The sequence below is a fragment of the Gavialis gangeticus genome, unplaced genomic scaffold (assembly GCF_001723915.1).
Source record: "Gavialis gangeticus isolate Ggan-Ray unplaced genomic scaffold, GavGan_comp1, whole genome shotgun sequence".
Taxonomy (NCBI): Eukaryota; Metazoa; Chordata; order Crocodylia; family Gavialidae; genus Gavialis; species Gavialis gangeticus.
Window position 1 is genome coordinate 207,330,911 of NW_017728992.1, and position 7,818 is coordinate 207,338,728.

The window sequence follows — 7,818 nt, forward strand, 5'->3', positions numbered from 1 at the left end:
TGATAAAGTGCAGTTAGCTTTTCTGATGATTTTGTCAGATGTTCATCTTGGAGTCCACTATGACAAGATCCCTTTCCTGTTCTGTGCTGTGCTGCTGAGAGGGTCACTTCCCAACCAGTAGATGTGCTGGATATTTTTGCATGCAGCAAAACAAGTGCAGCACTCAGCAATTGTTGCCATACTGCATCCTATTGGGTACTGGCCAGTTTTCTAACCTGACCAGGCCTGCCTTCAAACATCTTTAGGTTCCACCGAGATTTGAACTCGGATCACTGGATTCAGAGTCTAGAGTGCTAACCATTACACCATGGAACCCCTTAAAGCTACAGTGGAGCTTCAAAGCATCTGGAGCAGTAGCTGGGTGTCTCCATGACCTTTCTCCACTAACACTGGAGCAGCAGTGCCCAAGCCTGAGGCAGGGGACACTGGGGAGGAGCTTCAGGTGGAGAAGTTTTGGATAGAAATGGAATGGGAGGATCACCAGCCCCAGAGGGAATTTGCACTGGAGATGGCACACCTGAGGACTTCCAGGAATCCTGATATAGACCCAGAGGGAGTTCCTTGATTTTAGGACATCAATAGGGTTGTGGATCACCCCAGCCAGCCAGGGACTACCTGGCCTCAGTGGACATAATGGGGAAAAGGTTAAAGCAGGGTGAGTAATTCCTCTGCCTGTAACTCCAGTGCCAGATGGTTTCTTATAACCATCTGGTTTCCCTGGAGTCCAAGATGATATGGGATATCCTGGCATACTGGGGAGAACTCAGCTGTTAGATGGAAAAGGTGGTAGTGGGATCTACTGACCACATTTGGGTGAACGTGGAGTATTGGCTTCCAGGTCCCAGAGGATTACCAGGTCCACAGGGCTCAGTTGGTATCCCTGGCACTAGGGGAGATGCAGGATTGCCTGGTTTGCATAGCAACCCAGGCTTAAAGGGACAACAAAATGATTCTGGGCCACCAGGTCATGCCAGTGCTAGTGGAGAGAAAGGGGAACATGGTTATGCTGGAATCCGGGGTGTTCCTGGTATCAAGAATGACCAAGGTATTCTGAGAGGAGGATTGCCAGGAATTGTAGGGGAAAAGAGTCCTTCAGAAATCTGTGGAGTAATGGTTTTCCACATCTTCCGTGACCCCCAGGATTGCCTGGGCTGTTACATCCTGGACAGCTACCTGAAGCAATGCGGGAGATAGATCCTGTAAAACCAGGAGTACCTGGACAATCAGGCCCATCCAGAACTATAGGTCAAAGGAACTACAAAGATGAAGCAGGGTTTCCAGGTCTATGAGGCTGTCCTGGAGGGGCTGAAGAGCTCCCATAGAGATCCAGGCACTTTGGGTGTTTGTGACAGGAGTATCCATACTGGAGCCTTTCTGGGAGTGGCTCTGCCCTCCAGTAATGGGCCAACTGCCTGCTAACTCTCCTGCCACGCCTTGATCTTAGTTGATTAGAAGATGGTTGTAATCAGCGGGAGGCTACCCCTTTTTTCCGCGCCCCGATGACAGGGGGCACTACCTGCGGCTCCTTTTCCTCCCCTACACCGCAGCCCAAGCCTCACAGATGGAGTTGAAGTGGTCTGTTCAGTTTCCTTTCTGCGCCTTGATTGGCGCCCGTGGGCTTGTCACGCAACTGGCGCCCTTCACTGGCACCCCAAGCTTGTCACACCACTGGCACCCTTCACTGGCGCCCCAGGCTTGTCACGCAACCGGCGCCCCTCACTGGCACCCCCGCTGCTCGCTAGCCCTCTCGGGGCTTCTCTCTGGGTGCCCACCTCGATAGGACCGCCCTCCCCTGGGGCTCGTCTCAACAGCATATTCATGTGTGCCCAGCCTGGGGCGTAACATGAGCACCCTCCGGGCTTCTTGCCGGTGCCCACACTGGTACTCCTTGCAGTTGGGGCTCAGGTGGCCTTAGCCGTGCCTGGCCCCTAAATCCACCGTGCCCCTTTCACTGGGCTGGGGTCGGTGGCCCCTGAACGTTGTGCTCTCACTGGGCTTCTTGCCTGCACGCCCCTCCCTGGGGCTCTGCCCGCATTAGGGCCTTCCTCCCGGGCTCTCGTAGCCCACCCCGGGACCTTGCCTCTATGTACGCACCCCCTCCTGGGGGTCCTCAATAAGCCCGCCCCTTCCCGGGGCTCTTCAATAAGCTCACCCCCTCCCGGGGCTTCTCCCATACAGACAGTGCCCCACTGGGGCCTGTCCCTCTGCACTCATGCTCTCGCCCCAACTGGGGCCTGTCTTGCGCTTCTCGCACTCCCCACCCGCACTCGGGCCTTGCTCACGCTTCTCGCCCTCGGGGCTCAGGCGGCCTCGGCCTTACCTGGCCCCGGACCCCTTTCCTGGGTCTCACGCCCCACTGGGGCTTCTCCCTATGCCGAACTCTTCCCGATAATCGCCTATGCAGGGCTGGGGTCAGGACACTCCCAAAAAACCGCACCCCCTGCGGCGCTAGAAACACCCCCACCTTACTGGGGAGCTCCTACTGAGGCCTTCTCCACCCCTACAGCCTTGCCCGATCCTCCAGTGAAAACAGTAAACATAAAACATAAAGCCCCTGGGCTACAACATAAAGACTAGACCATCCAATCGAACAAAAATCTCCTCCCTACTAGGGAGCACAGGAGTGGGGGAAGAAGGGCTCCACCAACCTCAGCAGTGACCAGGGGATGCTCTCATGGCCAGAGTCCTCCCCTCTGGCTGTCTGGGCTGAGCCCCTACTCCCACAGCTGCTGGAGAGGGACTGCCTTCCTGGCCTCCTGCCTGGGCTTAAGAAGGGATAAGCCCTGTCCCTTACTGGTCAGCTGGTTTTACCAGTTTGTCCTGGCAACCAGCACCTGTGCAGCCCTGGTGACTGGCAGCTAAACCTCCCCCTTTCTGCCACTAGGGGACTCCCCAGAGCAGTCCCCGCTCTCAGGCGCAGGGCACCTGAGTGCACTGCGACAGTGTCCCAAGACCATGAGGCCCAGCACCTTCAGCTGGCCAACCAGATCTTCCAGAGGCCCTCTGTACCTGCTGGACCCTTCAGAAGTGCCCTGGCCTGCCCGGCCCTTGGGCAAGTCACCAGGGCAAACCTGAATTTGTGCCCGGGCTCCTGGAACTGCTGCCTAGCTTGAGCCTCCGGCTCATCCTGCTGCCAGTTGTCAGTGTCTGCAGGCCCATGTGCACCACCCAGGTGGCCGGGCTTGCCCTATGGACAGGTGGGGGAAGCCTGCAGATTGGCCCTGTGGCTGACTTGCGGTAGTCACCCTGGCCTGAGACCCCTGCCCCTATATACCTGCAGGTACCTTTCTAATTGCGGTGCACATGCTGGCCTCTGGGCCCAGCACTGGGCTGAGCCACCAAATGTATCCAACCTCCTGGATCAAAGGGTCAGGGAACACATTTTGAATGACCTCTTATGGACTTTCAGGCACTGGCCGGGCACCAGGTCAACCCATTGATTCCTATGGAAGGTTTTTCAGACACCTATGTGTTTCAATGGCAGGCCCCTCGGGCACCAGGTCAACCCATTGAGTCATATGGGAGTTTTTTCAGACACCAGGTCCACCCCAGCCTCACCATGGGAGGATTTTTGGATGCTGGACCACCCCCGGCATCGCAAGGCAGGCCTTTTTGGATGCCAGCTCAGCTCAGTCACTGCAAGGCGGGCCTTTTCAGATGCCAGGTCCACCCCAGCTTTGCAGTGGGAGCTCTTTCTGACACTGGGGACACCCTGCCCTTGCCCTGGGAGCCTTTTCAGACACTGGGACACCCTGGACTTTGGAAGGCAGACCTTTTCGGACACCAGGTCAGCCCAGGCCTTGCAATGGGGGAGTGTTTCAGACACCAGGTCTGCCCCAGCCTGGCCGTGGGAGACTTTTTGGATGCTGGGCCACCCTGGGCCTTGCAATACTCATGCCAAGCTGAAATGGAGACTAGTTCTACAGAGCCTTAATATGCAGGTGATACACATGTAGACCAATGAAAATGTGATCGCCAATGTTTGGCTCGAAAAGGGGAGGTGTGAACTTCCCTGAATCGCTGGTTAGAGTCATCCAGCTCAGCACAGTTTTTAAAAGAGATAATATAGGAAGGGGAGGGTTATTGAAAAGTCATCCGATCCCCCCACAGCCCAAACACTAGATCAAAAAAAAAAATGAATTTAGTTGAACCTCATGATGGCTCTGTGAGGAAGAAATTGACTGTCTTTGTTTCACAAAGAAAGGAACTGAAGCACACTGTACAATAAGGGACTTGGTCAAGGACACACAAGGTCTTTGTGACTCACCTGATAATTAAATCCAGGATCTCTGATGGCTAATTCATGGCCCACCAACTGGACCATTCTTCCACCATTGGGTCTCTATGAATCCAGGCTATCACTATTGTACGTAGTTAAGGGAGACTGCACAAACTCTGAAAAAGTGGGCTGTCATCACAGGCCAACTGAGGCTGGGGAGTGAACCTATCTGAAGTCAAGAATGGTTAGTCATCTGCGCAGACAAAATCCAGGATTCTCTCCACAGGAGCCTCCCCACACCTACGTGGTGTGATAATTAGAAATGTCAGGCAGCAGATTTCCCCCTGTGTGAAGCAGGCACGGATTCGGGGGCTTGCTTCTTTTAAAGCTTCCTTGGCTTTAATATTTATGCAAACCACAGCATGTTTGCAGCCTCTTTCCTTCCCCCACAGGCATCACCTCCCATCAAACCATCTTGCTGGGTTTGTCTTTCCACTTGACAGCAGGAATATATTTCTTGAGCCCTTAAGCTTCTCCTGGAAGTAAAAGAACGGAAAGGAAGACACACTGGGAATATTTCAGTGAAGCAAACCCTTGTTGATCAATCCCTCCTTGTCAGAAGAGCTGTCCTCACCCTTTCTCGTGGAGCTGAAGACCAGTGGGAAACAGGAGGAGCAGAGAAGCAGATGGCTCCGTTAAAGCAATGGGTTAGGGAAACCTGGATTTCAAGGCAACTACTTCCACTCTAAAAAAAAATTACCATTGTGGGACACCAGAGTAGCACACAATGAATCCCAGGAGCCACATGTACCCCCTTGGTAACAGAGTGCAGTCAGGTTGGCAAGTGTGATAAGGATGAGCATTAAGTTTGGGCTGGCTCCATGCACAGGCCACTGTGGAAGAAATAAAAGCCATTTTCATTTCTTGAAAGGCCTGCACTTCTGAAGTACATCCAGCCCCTGGTTTCCAGCTCATCCAGTGGAGTCTATCCCAGCTTTCTGGCTCCAAAGGTGATCTGCCCCACAACAAGGGACCCCAGGCCTTCATTTTCCTTGGCATCCATAAGCACAAATGAGGAGTGCCTGTGCCTGAAAGCTTACAAATGAGCAGTTAGGGATTGTTATTTGGTAGGTATACATGTCTGTTGACAGACCGGATGAGAGGATCTCATCGGGTGAGAGGATCTTACCCAGCCAAGCACAAAAGCTCAATGCAGTGGTCTTTACCTGGCAGATGTTTACATCACAGCTGTGTCTCAGCCCTTCGGAGCCCTTGAAGGCTGAGTCTCAGACAAGAATTGAGGTTTGGGGCCTGAGGCATCATTTTAGGGTGTCAAGACTGCATTTCAGATAAGACCAGTATCATAGTCTGGCCCAAGAGAGGCACCCATGAGTAAACTGATGCTGCTTACCTGCACATCCTACAGCTTTCTGTGTCATAGGAAACAAGAACAGGATAGCCAATGAGGCAGATGGGGATGAATCAACCTACTGCAGGTGAGATCAGCCCATCTGTGTGGTGATTAGGTTAGTGCCACATTCAATCAGAGGATGAGTTATCACAGAATCAATCCCATCAGCCACCCACTATAGGGGAAAGAGAGAAATCATCCCCAGTATTAGAGGTAGGGAACTGAGGTACACAATTAGATGTAACAGCCTGGTTAGGATTACACAGGGATTATGGGTGCATGTCCACACCACAGGCACTCATAGGTTTAAACTAAATTAAATAGGTTTATAAAATTTAAACTTGCTTATTTTGGAGCGTTGCATCAGTGTTTGCATGCACTAGGCTTTTGAACGAATTAAGCCCACTTTCTGATTGGTGCCACAGGAGAGAGGGATGGTCCAGCACTGCCCCCCTGGCCCGGGGCTCCCCACCCCATAACCCATGCTCCACACCTGTGCCTGTGCCACAGGGAGCTGGCAAACCACACAAGAAAAAGAAACAAAATAGAAGCAATTTGAAAAGGAAAGAAATTTGAAGGGGTGAACTACAAAAAAGTCACAGCCATCTGGTGGATAAAGAGGCTCATTTCACATCTTTGAGTGCCTTTGTGTTTGCACGTAATTAATCCATGGATGTGACACTTTAATTCACGGTGAGCCAAACTAAACTACATCCAAAGAGTTTTACTTTAATGCAAAGAAAGTCTTTTAAAACATCCAGAAATCCCTCTCATGCAAACAGACATGCAGTTGCAGCACATGAAAGGGAAAAAATGTGGCATATACAAAGGCCCTTTGTGACTAACCTAGGAATCCCTTTGTGACTAACCGCATCTGAGAAATTGCGGAGAAGATCCCTAAGCTCCTCCGGCCCACAGACCACTATCCCATGCTCCTTATCCATGTGGGCACCAATGACACAGCTCAGAGCACTCCCAGCCAGGTCATGAGGTGCTACAGGGATTTGGGAGCAAGGCTAAAGGGTCTAGGGGCACAGGTGATGTTCTCATCGATCCTCCCAGTCTCGGGCTATGGGCTGAGGAGGGAGAGGAGGATCCATGTAGTCAACCAAAGATTGCGGCGCTGGTGTCATCGGAAAAGCTTTGACTTCCATGACCACAGCCCGCTCTTTGGCGAGAGAGACAGTGAGCTGCTGGGAAGAGATGGCCTCCACCTCTCTCCCCTGGGGAGGAGGCTCTTCTCAGCCAGACGGGCTGACCTGCTCCACCGGGCTTTAAACTAAGCCCGCTGGGGGACGGGGGGGCCTACCGCCACTGCTGGCCCGCTGAGCAATACTTGCAAAGCCAGCAGGCCAAGGCACTTAAGGGAGCCCACACCTGCCCCAGCCCTGGTACAATCTGTGGGCAAGGCAAGAGCCCCCAAGGGGACACTTGCCTGCCTGTACACAAATGCCAGCAGCTTGGGGAATAAGCAGGAGGAACTCATCCTCCTGCTTAATGCAAATTATTGTGATGTCATAGGGATAACAGAGACCTGGTGGGACTCCACCGATGACTGGACAACAGGCATAGATGGCTATACCCTGTACAGGAGGGATCGAATAGATAAAAGGGGGGGAGGGGGAGCTCTCTATGTTAAGGAAAGCTACACGTCCCTGCAAGTTGATGTTGGCGACCAGGGTGGACGACTGGAGACCCTCTGGGTTAAAATCCGTGGGGAACATGGCACAGGGGACACAATGGTGGGAGTCCACTACAGACCTCTCACCCAAAGTCAAGAGCTTGGCAAGGAGTTCACCCAGGAACTGGCTGAGGCCATATGCTCCAGGACCATGGTTGTCATGGGTTATTACCTGGACATCTCGTGGGAGGATCACTCAGCAAAATCCGAGCGGTCGCAAAGCTTCCTCTTGTGCGTGGGTGACCTCTACCTGATTCAAGAAGTCTATGGGCCAACAAGAGGTAAAGCGCTGCTCAACCTGGTACTGGCTACTGGGGATGATGTAACTGGTGACCTAGAGATTGATGGGAAGCTGGGTGACAGTGACCACGAACTGATCACCTACACCATCTGCCGTAAAGCCGGCAAGTCAGTCAGCAACACGGAAGTCCTTGACTTCAGGAAAGCTGACTTAGACAAGCTCAGGATGTTTTTCGGTCAGGCCCTAAGGGACCACTGACCCCAGGG

General features: G+C 52.9%; 1 non-coding gene across 1 annotated transcript; it reads right to left on the reverse strand.

Moving 5' to 3' along the window:
• Positions 1-243: 243 nt before the first annotated feature.
• TRNAQ-CUG lies at positions 244-315 on the reverse strand. Its single transcript has one exon. It is a non-coding gene; the product is annotated as a tRNA-Gln (tRNA).
• Positions 316-7,818: the final 7,503 nt, after the last annotated feature.